The sequence below is a fragment of the Trichosurus vulpecula genome, chromosome 9 (genome assembly GCF_011100635.1).
Source record: "Trichosurus vulpecula isolate mTriVul1 chromosome 9, mTriVul1.pri, whole genome shotgun sequence".
NCBI lineage: Eukaryota > Metazoa > Chordata > Mammalia > Diprotodontia > Phalangeridae > Trichosurus > Trichosurus vulpecula.
In genome coordinates, this window is record NC_050581.1 from 142,729,289 (window position 1) to 142,741,669 (window position 12,381).

Below are 12,381 nucleotides of genomic sequence, written 5' to 3' on the forward strand. Positions count from 1 at the left end.
AGATTGCCCAGAGTCCAGACACAGGTACTGATTTGAGAGGTCTAGCCAGGAGGAACCATCTCTCTCTTTGCAGTTCCCACTTTCCATTTGACTTTGAGATTTTCTGTGTGAGGACCTGGGTCATCTGGGCAATCACCTGTTAGACAAGCAGAGTCATTGATCTCCAGCACTTTGGTGCTTCCTGTGAGTTATATCTCCGGATATAATTTGGTGGAGTTTTACAGAGATCAAATCACAGTGTAAATACATTTTGTTGAACTAACAGATCCGGGAGCAGGAGAATAACACACCCACAAATATACTCCCCGGGACCTGTCTAGTTTCTTCAACTCAAATGCAATATATATAAAATGCTTAGCACAGTGCTTGGCACATAGTAGATGTTTTATAAATGCTTATCGACTGACTGACTGACTGTTATCACCTGACAAAGGTATCAGTGGTAACATCTTGTCATTTACTTCAAGTAGGATGGATGTAATTGGTTGGCCATTACCAAAAAAACAAAACAAAAGAAAACAAAACAACAATATAAATGGAAGGGCTGTTTTCATTGTCTCTTTGGTGAAACCTATGACACCTTCAGAACATGACAGAAGCAGCCCTGGACAGACTATCACTAGACTGGTAAGAATTAAAGATGCACAATTAAGGGGAGAATGGGCTGAGATATCTTTGGGGTTTAGAAGCTTAAAGTGTCCCCAGAGTAGACCCATGCTTCTCACTATATTTTCAAAACTCAAAGATGCTGATAAAGCATTCTGGGTACCAGAATGCAAATTAAGCTCACTGAGCATTTCATGAGAAGTCAGGCATTTTTAACCCAAGAGCATAAGAAAATTAACTCTCCTGGGAGAATCAAGCCTCTACAGTGTCCTGACCTCCCAGACCTGACTCGAATTTACAAACTTTGAAAAGGCCAGATTATACTCTGGGCACTAGAAAACAAGTCAAGCCTACTGATTCCTACCCATCCATCAAGGCCTACATCATCAATAAAGCCTGACTACCTCAGTCTACACTGACTTCTCCTTTCTTTGAACTCCTAAAGTTTTGAACTTGACATTGAACTCCTAAAAAATCTGAAGGTCATGGGATCCATAGAATCACAAATTTTAGAGCAGGAAGAGACCTCAGAGTCTAATACAGGTAAGCTTTATGCACATTAGATTATAACAGGTACATAATGGGTTTATAAAGTGCTATAAGATCATATGAGGATGAATTACTTCCCTCTAGGAAGACTTTATGGAGAAGGTGGCATTTGAGTTGGACCTTTAAGAATGAGTAGGGTGCTGACAGGTAAAAGATAAGGTAAAGCCATTCATTGATACTTTGCTTATGGACCCCACTCATGAACAAATCAATAAGCTACTTTTGTCTACCATGGAGATCATTTATAAGGTCTTTCCATCTTTCATATTTCCAATTAGGACAGTTGACCAAGCACTTGGTATGATAATAATAATGATGGTTAATAACAGTTGACATTTATATAGCTGCCCCTTTGCTAAAGGCAAAAAACTTCCATCATTAGAGCTTTTTTCTTTTGGTTTAAGAATAAAATCACCATTGAAATGAAAAAAAAAAACCTTTAGGATAGGTTCCCTGTTATCAGCCATTTATACCTTCATGTGAATGAGTTTGATCATATCTTTTCTTCAGAGTTAGTTATAAAAGGGGGTGTTAGGGAGGATCATTAGGCCACTAGGAAGGGTTGGAGGTAGAGAGGATGATCAATATTCTAGAATCTTAGAATTGTGACAAAAATGATTATTTTCTCTTACATTAATAGCCAATTATTAAATTAGGATTAAAGTTTTCCCTTCCCATTTCCTCATTCACAAGCCAGCCTTTGTAAGTTATTCAGCCAGTCTCTGAAGGACATTGCTGATAGATAAGATTGCTCAAGTACTCTAGGTACAAGTTTCTTGATCTTGGGTGGGACCCCACCCAACTAGAAGACCTTATAAACAGAATCCAATCTTGCCCTTAAGAAATAAGCCCCTGTCTTTGGAACTTTCCGTTAGAATTTATGGTGACCCAACTTATAAAGGAGAGAAACAATCAGAATGGTCTGGGTAGAGATGGATTATTTTATCCAGTTTGCTGGAGGTGGCTGAATCTCATGATCATGTCATGTTCTCAGCAGTAGGAGCTAAAGACTTTTTGGCCATATCCTCATTAATTATTAATTATCTTCACTTTTCCAAAGGGCTGTCGCAGAGACAGAGCACACACTTTTTCTGTGCTATTTCAGAAGCAAAAATTAGGAAATATAGTTGCCCAACAATTGAATAAGCTGTATTGGAAGGTAGTGAGCTCGCTTTTACCAAAAGTGTTTGAACAAAGGCTGGGTTGCTACCGTTGAGAGTCAGCACAATGTAGGGGAAAATTCATGCGGGGAGTCAAAAAGTGTGCTTATCTCCTGGCTCTCTGTCACTTACTGGCCCTGTGTCCTTGGGCAAATCATTTCATTCGATGACCCCTAGATCCCTTCCCAGTTTAGAGACTGGCTCAGTAAAATTCAGTTAACACTCTAAGTTTATGACTCCGGGCCTTGGTTTCCTCATTTGAAAAATGAGGTAGGTGATGAAATGATCTCTAAGGTGCCTCCTAGCTCTAAGATTCAATGAAACTTTTGCAAGTTTGGAATTTTCAGTGGCCCAGGTATATGTAGGACATTGGATATGAGTGGGAAATGGGCATCTTGGTAGGATAGCTTTGGATTTGGAATTAAAATTCTATCTTCAAATTCTGCCTCTCTGTCTGACTTTGGGCAAAGTCATTAGCAGCAGCAGCAGCAGCAGAAACAGCCTTAGCAGCCGTAGTAGCAGCAGGCATAGTAGTGGTAGTAATAGCTAACAATTCTATAGCACTTTAATATTTGCAAAGTGCCTCACACGTTATCCCACAAAAAGCTTGGCAGGTAGGTGCCATATCATATTTATTTTACAGATGAGGAAAATGAGTCAAATAAAGGTTGGAATGACTTGCCAAGGGTCACACAGCTAGTAAGTATTTAAGCCAGGATTCAAATTTAGATCTTCTTGACTAAAAATCTAGCACTCTATGCCACTACTGTGCCATCTAACTGACTCGTTGGGCTTCTCTTTCCTTTTTTATAAAGTCAAATAGGTAGGACTTGATGGGCAGTTGGGTGGTGCAGTGGATAGAGCACAAGGCCTCAAGTCAGGAAGATTGAATTCAAATCCAGCCTCAAATATTTACTAGCTATGTGATCCTGGGCAAGTTGTGTAAATCACTGTTTGCCTCAGTTTACTCATCTGTAAAGTGGGGATAATAGATTCTACCTCACAAGGTTGTCATGAGGATTAAATGAGATAATATTTGAACAGTGGTTAGTATAGCGTTTGGCATATAGTAGGCACTACATAAACATTAGCTGTTATTATTGTTCCTAACCCTACATCTATGATCTATGATCTATGACTGCTACATGTGATTGGCTTAATCAGATCATTAAACTGTGTATTGACTTTCTCAGATGTTCGAATTTAACCAAACTGACCAGTTGTTTGAGTCTCTTGGAGACGTGACTCATAAAGACTCATAAAGGTCTTTGCAAAGCCAGTGTCCAGGAAGGCCTGAGCCCTGGGGTCAGGTTGGATCTCATTTGGTGACAGGTTCTCTCATGTCCTCAGGCATTGAGTTGATCTTGGCAGCAGATTCATTGGGATGAGGAAAAGTTGGCTGGAGGCTGGATCCTTCAGTCAGCCAAGTCCAGCAGAGAGGTAGGTGAAGCTTTGTCAGCAGGTTTATCCTAGTGAGAGAAAGTCTCAGCTCAGCTCCTGGTGCTGACCTCAACTCCACAGGCAAGAAGATAAATTCACCTTCAGAGGAAATCTCGATAACACAGTCTGATCAAAAATCTCAAGGAAGACTGGGGTAGTTTAACCCAGAAAAAACCTCTGACCTGTGAGTCACTTTTGCAGGGCATCTACCTCATGAGCCCAGGTCTGTGCTAGGGAGTGCGGGGGTTGATTAAAAAGTGAAGAGATGGTTCTTCCCCTCAACAAACCTTCAGTTACTAATAGTCATCTTTTATTGATGGGTAGCTGGCATCAGACTCAGGAAGATGCAGATCCAAGACCATCCCTGATACAAATTGGCCATGTGACTTGGGACAAGTCTTTCCTCTGGTTGGCATTTAGAGCTCTTTACAACCTGGAACCTAACCTACCTGTCCAGCCTTACTATATACTGCTTCCCTTTCCAAAGCCCATATATGGTCCTGGCAAACTAACTTTCTCACTTTTCATCAGACTAGACGTACCCTACCCCATCCCTCCATCTCCATGCTCTCCTCAGTGCCTGGAATTACTTCCTTCCTTACCTTCTCCTCTTAGAAACCTTTGTTTTCTTTGAAACTCAGCTCAGGTACTACCTACTCCTGATTCTCCCTTGTGGTGCTCTCCGCCCCAAAACTGCCTTGTATTTAATAGCTAGTGCATCTAGCATTTAATAGGATTTTAAGGTTTGCAAAGTACCTTACAAATATTATTTGATCCTCACAACTCTTGGAGGTAGGTGCTATTATCAGCCTGTTTTATAGATGAAGAAACTGAGGCAGAGGTTAAATGACTTGCCCAGGTCACACAGCTGAGAAGCATCTGAGGTAAGATTTGAACTCAGGTCTTCCTGACATCGGGTCCAGTGTTCTATCTGTTGTACACTCAGCATTTTGTCTCCTGAGAGAATATAATCTCTTTAGTGGCAGGAAATTTTTGTTTTTATATCTCTGCAACTCAACAGAGTACCTGGCATGTGGGTGAGAAGTGGTATAAAAGACCTCATGGAGGACAGGGAGGACCAGGAAAGGAAGTGGGCCAGTCTTGCCCAAGTGCGTGCTGGTACCCAGGAAATGTTAAAACATCCAAAGGAAGGCTTCCAGCACATTGAGTGGATCCTAACCAGTAAATATAAGAGACACTAAGGAGAACTTCACAGAATGAGAAGGCATAGATGGGCTTTGATCCAAATGGATGAAAAGCATACCCATGTCAAAGAGGGTAAGAGCCCATCGAAGTGTCCACTGCACAACAATACTGTAAGAGGATCATCTAAAAATCTTGCAGATGTTTATCCTAAAGAAGGGAAAACATAAGCACAATATGATCATTGCCTTCGCATGTTAAAGCAATGCCACTTGGTAGAGACATTCAATTTATTTCACTTAACCTGGGAGGACAGAATTAAAACCAATAGGTAGAAGTTGCCAGGAGGAAAATTTCAGCTCAACATTAAGAAGAGGTTTCCAACTGTTAGAGTTGGCCAAAGACAGAATGGATATTCCTGGCAGAAGGGTGGTTGTAAGGGTCCTCCAAGTGCATGTTGGATGGCCCTTTACTGGGGATGCTACCAAGAGGACTCCTGCTTCTGGTAGAGGTTGGACCGAAGGGCCTCAGAAGTCCCTGTGAGCAGACATTGAACTTACTGACTTTAGAAAAGTCTCTTTCCCACTCTAGACAGAAAGGAAAGAGGCACACAGCAGAAATTAGATGATTCTTCATTTCCTATGCTGAGGAAGGAATGTGCAAAGGGGAGACTGGTATTCTGAAGACAGAGAAGAATGAAATTTGCTGAAGTCACTAATCTCTCAGTCTGGCATATCAGTTCAGAAAGCACTCCAGACTTGTATTAATCAGAGATGCTGACATGCTAAATCAATATGTCAATGGGGAAACTGTTTTTTTTTTCTACTGGGCTCTTGATTTTCGTATGGAAATCTAGAGAAATTCTGCCATCCTCAACCAGCAATCCTCTTAGCTGGGATGTGTTTGCTTGTGAAGTGAACATTCACTGTGGGAAAGGAAGGGGGAGGAGAAAGGGAAGGGAGAGAGTGGAGGGAAGGGAAGGGAGGAGACAGAAAGGGAGAGGAGAGGGGGAGGGAATGGAGGAAAAAGGAGAAGAAAGGAAGGAAGGCACAGGAAATGCCTATCACTTTGCTTTGTTAACTGTCTTCTCTGTGTGTATCTTATCAATTCATTCAGACTTTAGGATCTTTGTGGATAGAACATCATGTCTTTTATCATTTTTGCATTCTCCAGAGCACCGCACAACAGGATCAGGCCAAAAGAAAACACTGAAGACTCATTGGATGAATGTTTGACTATCACACTCCCAGAATCAATTGGGTATTTGCAAAGTTCCCTTGCCTTATACATTTGGAGGGAGGGAAGATGGAGAAGGAAGGTCTGGATCTTTGCTTTAATTGGTGTGGGAACTCCCATGGTGGTAATTTCCTCCCCTGATACAGTTGGGTAATTCTATAAATTATAGTCTTAGAAAGTTGCCCATGGACACAGAGTGCTTAAGTGATTTGCCTATGGTCCCACAGCTAGTATATGTATCAGAAGCAGCATTTGAACCCACATCTTCCCGACTCTAAAGCTGGCCCTCAAGCCATGATGCTATGCTGTCTCTCTATTACCATGTCTTTGCATACAGTAACCACTTAATATATTTGTTGACATTGTTAGCCAGTAACTTTTACTTTTATCAGAAGGGGTGAGTATGGTAAGCAGGGGCATACGTTTATTTGCATGTCTGGAAGTAGGCAGGGGAAAACTGTGGTATTCGTTCCTTCATGTATCGTATATGTGTTGAATACTTACTCTGTGTAAGAGCCTGTGCTATTCAGTAGTCAAGAAACTGTGCAGAGAGAATCTTTGTCAAAGGAGAAGGTGGCATAAGGTTGGGCTCCTGTCTAGTGGAGGAAATAGGGAATGTTAATATGGCCCAAAGGAAAAATAGCATCGACAAGGAGAAATGAAGGACTGTGGGCAACCCATCCATCCTTGAATAATCAAAACCTACTGTGACTCTGGTGACTGGAGCAGCACTAAATTGGGATACGGCAAGAACAGTCCTGCTCAGGGTCTTGAGCCATCTAACTTGGGCACACCCAAGAGAACAGGGAAAGCTTCAGAGAGTCTTGTTGGTGATTTTGTGACAGTTGTCACCATCCAACTCTTTGCAATGCTCTGTGCCTAAGATTTCCAAGATCTTATAGGATGGCGCATTGAATGAAACTTTTGAATGGACACATATGCACAAACAAAGCCACTCAGGTAGGTGGGTTCTGCAAGGATGCGGCTCTTCTGTGAAAAGCTCTCACCTGGCTCACCTGCTCTTCTTCCTGTCAATATATTCTAGAGCCAAAGCTTTATAGAACCAGTTTAGACAATATTGGCCCAGAGGCCTAGGTCATTTGTGCTTGTATGTGCTATCTAAAAGGATTGTCAGAGTGGAAGAGAGGCTAGTGCCCTCATAAGGGCCATTGGCAAAAGCTGCCACCATCCTCATTCCCCTCTTCTCCACCAAGTTCTCGTGCCCATGATTGTAATAAAATGGAGGAGCATTTGAAGGAAAAATGTGGGGGTGACTGAGAGAGACAGAGAGGTGACAACATGCCAACCTTCAGGCTGGCTAGCCTTCGCCTACAGGCCCAGGTAGGAGTGGAGTCCATTACTCATGCTGAATGTCCAGCACCCTAATCAGTAGGGGCAATGGGGTCATGCCTGCTGTTGTGGATAATTGAATTTCCAAAAATAAGATGCCTCTCACCCACAGGCACGATGTAATTTCCAGCCTCCAAATGGCCAGTTCAGGGCAGAGTGAGGAGGCCAGCCGGTCTCTCTCCTTACTGGCAGCTCCCCCGCTGCTCCTTCTCTGCCTTTCTCCTTGGCAAAGGATGCCAGGGCAGCTGCTCAGTGCCAGGGCATGAAGGGATGCTAGAACAGGGACAGATGTCCACTGGGGCGAGGCCATTAAATCCATTTTCATTCATGACCCATATCCAGCCAGCATTTCTTGGGTGGTTGCTTTCTGATCTGAAGTGGGTCTTCAGAGGGCAAGAAGGCATTAACCAAAAACCACCTGGACTTCTTCAGCATGCAGAGCTGCATCATTCTGTACAACTGGTATTTGTTTCCTCACCATTCATTCATTCCTTCATTCATTCATTCACTGTCTGTGGAGTCTGTACTCTGTTAAGGCTGCTGTGCTAGCTGTTGTGGGAAATAAGATGAACAAGCTTCAGTCCCGGCCTTGAAATCAAGTCAAATCAAATCAGCAGACATAGTAAATGCTTACAATGTGCAAAGCACTGGGCCCAGCCCTGAGAATATAAATACAAACAAAAAGAAATGCAGTCCCTGCCCTCAAGGAGATTACATTCCAAAGTGAGTTTATATTCTGATGTTATGTAATGGAGGAAGTAACACATAGAGAGAAGCTGGAAAGGGAGGAGAAAGGGGAAGGAAGTGGAGAAGGAAAGGGGGAAAAGGGAAGGGGGAGGGGAAGGAAGTGGAGAAGAAAGTTCAAAAAGAAAGAAATGGAACCTGGAGAGGAAGGAAGGAGTGAACCTGGTTGGCTTGAAAACTTCTCTTTAAATGGAGGTTCTGGGAGGAATTGACCAATCAGAAGAAGGAAACACAAGAGGCAAAGTGGTCTTGGGGGGATAGGGAGAAGACAAGTCCAGAGAGTCAGGAACCTGAAGGGGTATGAAGGAGTGAACCCTGAAGAGATTAGTCTAGTAAGGAGATGATATGTACAAATAACTACAAAACAAGGTACAATGCGAAGGTATATTAGGGGGAGGGGAGAAAGGGAATTAAGTACCTATTATGTGCCAGACAATGTGTTAAGAACTTTATGAAAATTATCTCATTTAATCCTCACAATTACCCTGCATGGTAGGTGCATTATGATCCACATTTTACAATTGTGGAAACTGAGACAGGCAGGGGCTTGCTCAAGGTAACAGAGAAAGTAAGCAAGTGAGGCCAGATTTGATCTCAGACACTTCCTGACTCCAGGCCCAGCACGCTACCTCCTTGCCTCCAAACACAGTGTCATGGAATTCCAGAGGAAGGAGACATCAATTTTTGTTGGGTTTATTAGGAGAGGCTTCATAGGAGATTTGATTTGAGACTTGAAAGATGGATAAGTAGTCAGAAATGGAGTGGATGGACATGCTAGGCAAAGAGCCTAGTGTGAGCAAAGATGGGGAGGTGGGAAAGTCTGTGGCAGTGTTCAGGCAACACCATGTAGTCTATTTTAACTGGAGTATTCAGTATGTTCCAAGAAGTGGCAGGAAATGAGGCTGGAAAAGTAAGTTGGGGCAAGATCATGGAGGGTTTTGAATGCCAGGTGAAGAAATACAGTCTTTCTCCTCTAGGCAAGGCTGATCCTTTTTTTTTTTTTTTTTTTTTTTTTTTTTTTTAGCAGAAGTGACCTAGTGAGAGCCATACTTCAGGAGGATTTAATTTATAGAAACACAACATTTTTAGCCAGAAGGGACCTCCGCAGCCACCTAGTCCAACCCAAACGGAATGTCAACTATAATACACCTGACAGATGCTCACCCAGCTTCTGCTCGAAGAACTCTAATCATGGGGAGCTCACTACCCCTCCAAGCAGCCCATCCCACTTTGGGCCAGCTCTAATGAGGACATCAAGCTTAAATCTGCCTCTTTGCAGCTTCCTCCCAAACAAACCTAAACAAAGTCAAATCCCTCCTCTATGTGTCATCCTTTTCAGATACTTGAAGACAGTTATCATTCTCCTCCCATCAAGTCTTCAGGCTAAGCATCCTCAGTTCCTTCAGCTTATCCTCCTATGGCATGGGCTTAAAGGTCCTTCACCATCTTGTTGCCCACTTCTGTGCATTCTCCAGTCTTTCTTAAACTGTGGAACCAAGAACAGAACACTGTACCCCAGAAGGGATCTGACCAGAGCAGGGTACAAAGAATGTGCCACCTTTTGTCAGCATGAGGAGGAAGGATCGGAATGAGAAGGGACCAGTTAAGACATGCTGGAATAGTCTGATGCTATTCAGAGGCACCTACACTGGGATGGACATGTTCTCTTTTTTGTACCCTTTTCCCTAGAACTGTGGCCCTGTCTCTTCTTTCCAGGAAGTCAGTGTCCTGTGGCCTGAGTCCTTTTCCCACCAACCCCCTTCCAAATATGCTCTCAGGAGAAGCACTTCCATCATTTACATCTCAGTGTAAGTATAAGCCATTTTTTTCCCTGAGGACAGCCTACCAGCTGTAAACTTCTTGATTCCCACCATGCACTGGGTTTAACATACTGACACCCAGTGTCAATAGGTCACCTCCTCCTGGCACTATTCACTAGGGTGCATGCTGTCTCTCCTGACTGTTGGTTTCCATCTGGACACCCGGTTAGGTAAAACTTTCTCCAGCCTATCTAGAGGAGGCAGGCAGGGGTCATGGAAAGAATACTGATTTTTGGAATTAGAAATCCTTAGTTCAAATCCTTCCTCTTCCACTTATGACTTGTTTGACCTTAGGCAACTCAACCTTTCTGGGCCTCAGCTTCTTCATCTGTAAAATAAGGGGATTCAATAAAATGACCCCTAAGGTCCCTTCCAGTACTAAAACTAAGATCCTATTGTCTTACTCATTGGTTGTCCGTAGTCTCTAAAAGCTCTTTCTGACGTCCTTAGTCTTGGGTCTGGCCGTTTCAATCCTTTACAATATAGCCCTCTCTTGATATTTCATTGTACGATTATCTCCTGATTTTCTTTTAAGGGACTTGATCTTTATCCTCCATGTCTTCATTATATGGTTTTCACAGATCCCCCTTTTTATTTTAGAAAAATGTGTCCTGAAAAATCTGGAAAGACTTACATGAACTGGTGCAAAGTGAAGTGAGCAGAACCAGGAGAACATTGTACACAGTAGCAGCAACATTGTATGATGAGCATCTGTGAATGACTTAGCTCTTCTCAGCAATACAATGATCCAAGACAATTCCAAAAGACTCGTGACGGAAAATGCTATCCAGCTCCAGAGAAAGAACTGATGGAGTCTGGATGTAGATCAAAGAATTGTATTTTTACGTTCTTTATTTCTGAGGTTCTTTTCTTTTGGTCTGTTTCTTCTTTTACAACATGACTAATATGAAAATATCTTTTACATAATTGCATATATACAACCTAAATCAAATTGCTTACCATCTTGGAGGAGGGGAAGGGAGGGAAGGAGAAAATTTGGAACTCAGAATTTTTAAAAAATTAATGTTAGGCGGAGCCAAGATGGCGGCTGGTAAGCACGGACTAGAGTGAGCTCCGTACCCGAGTCCCTCCAAAAACCTATAAAAATGGCTCTGAACCAATTCTAGAACGGCAGAACCCACAGAACAGCAGAGGGAAGCAGGGCTCCAGCCCAGGACAGCCCGGATAGTCTCTGGGTGAGCTCTATTCCACACGGAGCTGGGAGCTGGGAGCTGGGAGCTGGGAACGGAGTGGAGCAGAGCCCAGCCTGAGCGGCGTGGACGATCCAGTCCAGAAGCCGGGCGGAGGGGGCCCTAGCGCCCTGAATACGTGAGCAGTTACCAGACCCCTCGACCCACAAACACCAAAGACTGCAGAGAAGGTTAGTGGGAAAAGCTGCGGGAGTGGAAGGAGTTCGCGGTTTGGCTTCCAGCCCCGGGGGCAGCGGAGGTGGGGCAGCTACAGCTGTTGTTACTTCCGGCTCCAGGCCCACCTGGTGGGGGGAATTAAGTGGCGGTTCACAGCAGGGGTGCACAGCCTGCCAAAGATCTGAGCCCAGTCTGGACTGGGGGTCCTTGGGGAAGGAGGAGTGCGGCTCTGACAGAGCTGGCACCTCCCCCCCAAACGTAGAACATAGAACTCTGTAATCTACAAGCAGTCATACCCCACTGAAAAACTCAAGGGTCAAGTTAGTTGGTTGGGAATATGGCCAGGACGCAAAAACGCGCCCAGATTCAGTCTCAGACTTTGGATTCTTTCTTTGGTGACAAAGAAGACCAAAACATACAGCCTAAAGAAGACAGCAAAGTCATAGAGCCTAAAACCAAAGCCTCCAAGAAAAACATGAACTGGCCCCAGACCATAGAAGAACTCAAAAAGGATTTGGAAAAGCAAATTAGAGAAGTAGAGGAAAAATTCGGAAGAGAAATAAGAAGGATGCGAGAAAACCATGAAAAACAAGTCAATGACTTGCTAAAGGAGACCCAAAAAAATACTGAAAAATACACTGAAGAAAACAACACCTTAAAAAATAGACTAACTCAAATGGCAAAAGAGCTCCAAAAGCCAATGAGGAGAAGAATGCCTTGAAAGGCAGAATTAGCCAAATGGAAAAGGAGGTCCAAAAGACCACTGAAGAAAATACTACTTTAAAAATTAGATTGGAGCAAGTGGAAGCTAGTGACTTTATGAGAAATCAGGATATTATAAAACAGAACCAGAGGAATGAAAAAATGGAAGACAATGTGAAATATCTCCTTGGAAAAACCACTGACCTGGAAAATAGATCCAGGAGAGATAATTTAAAAATTATTGGACTACCTGAAAGCCATGAT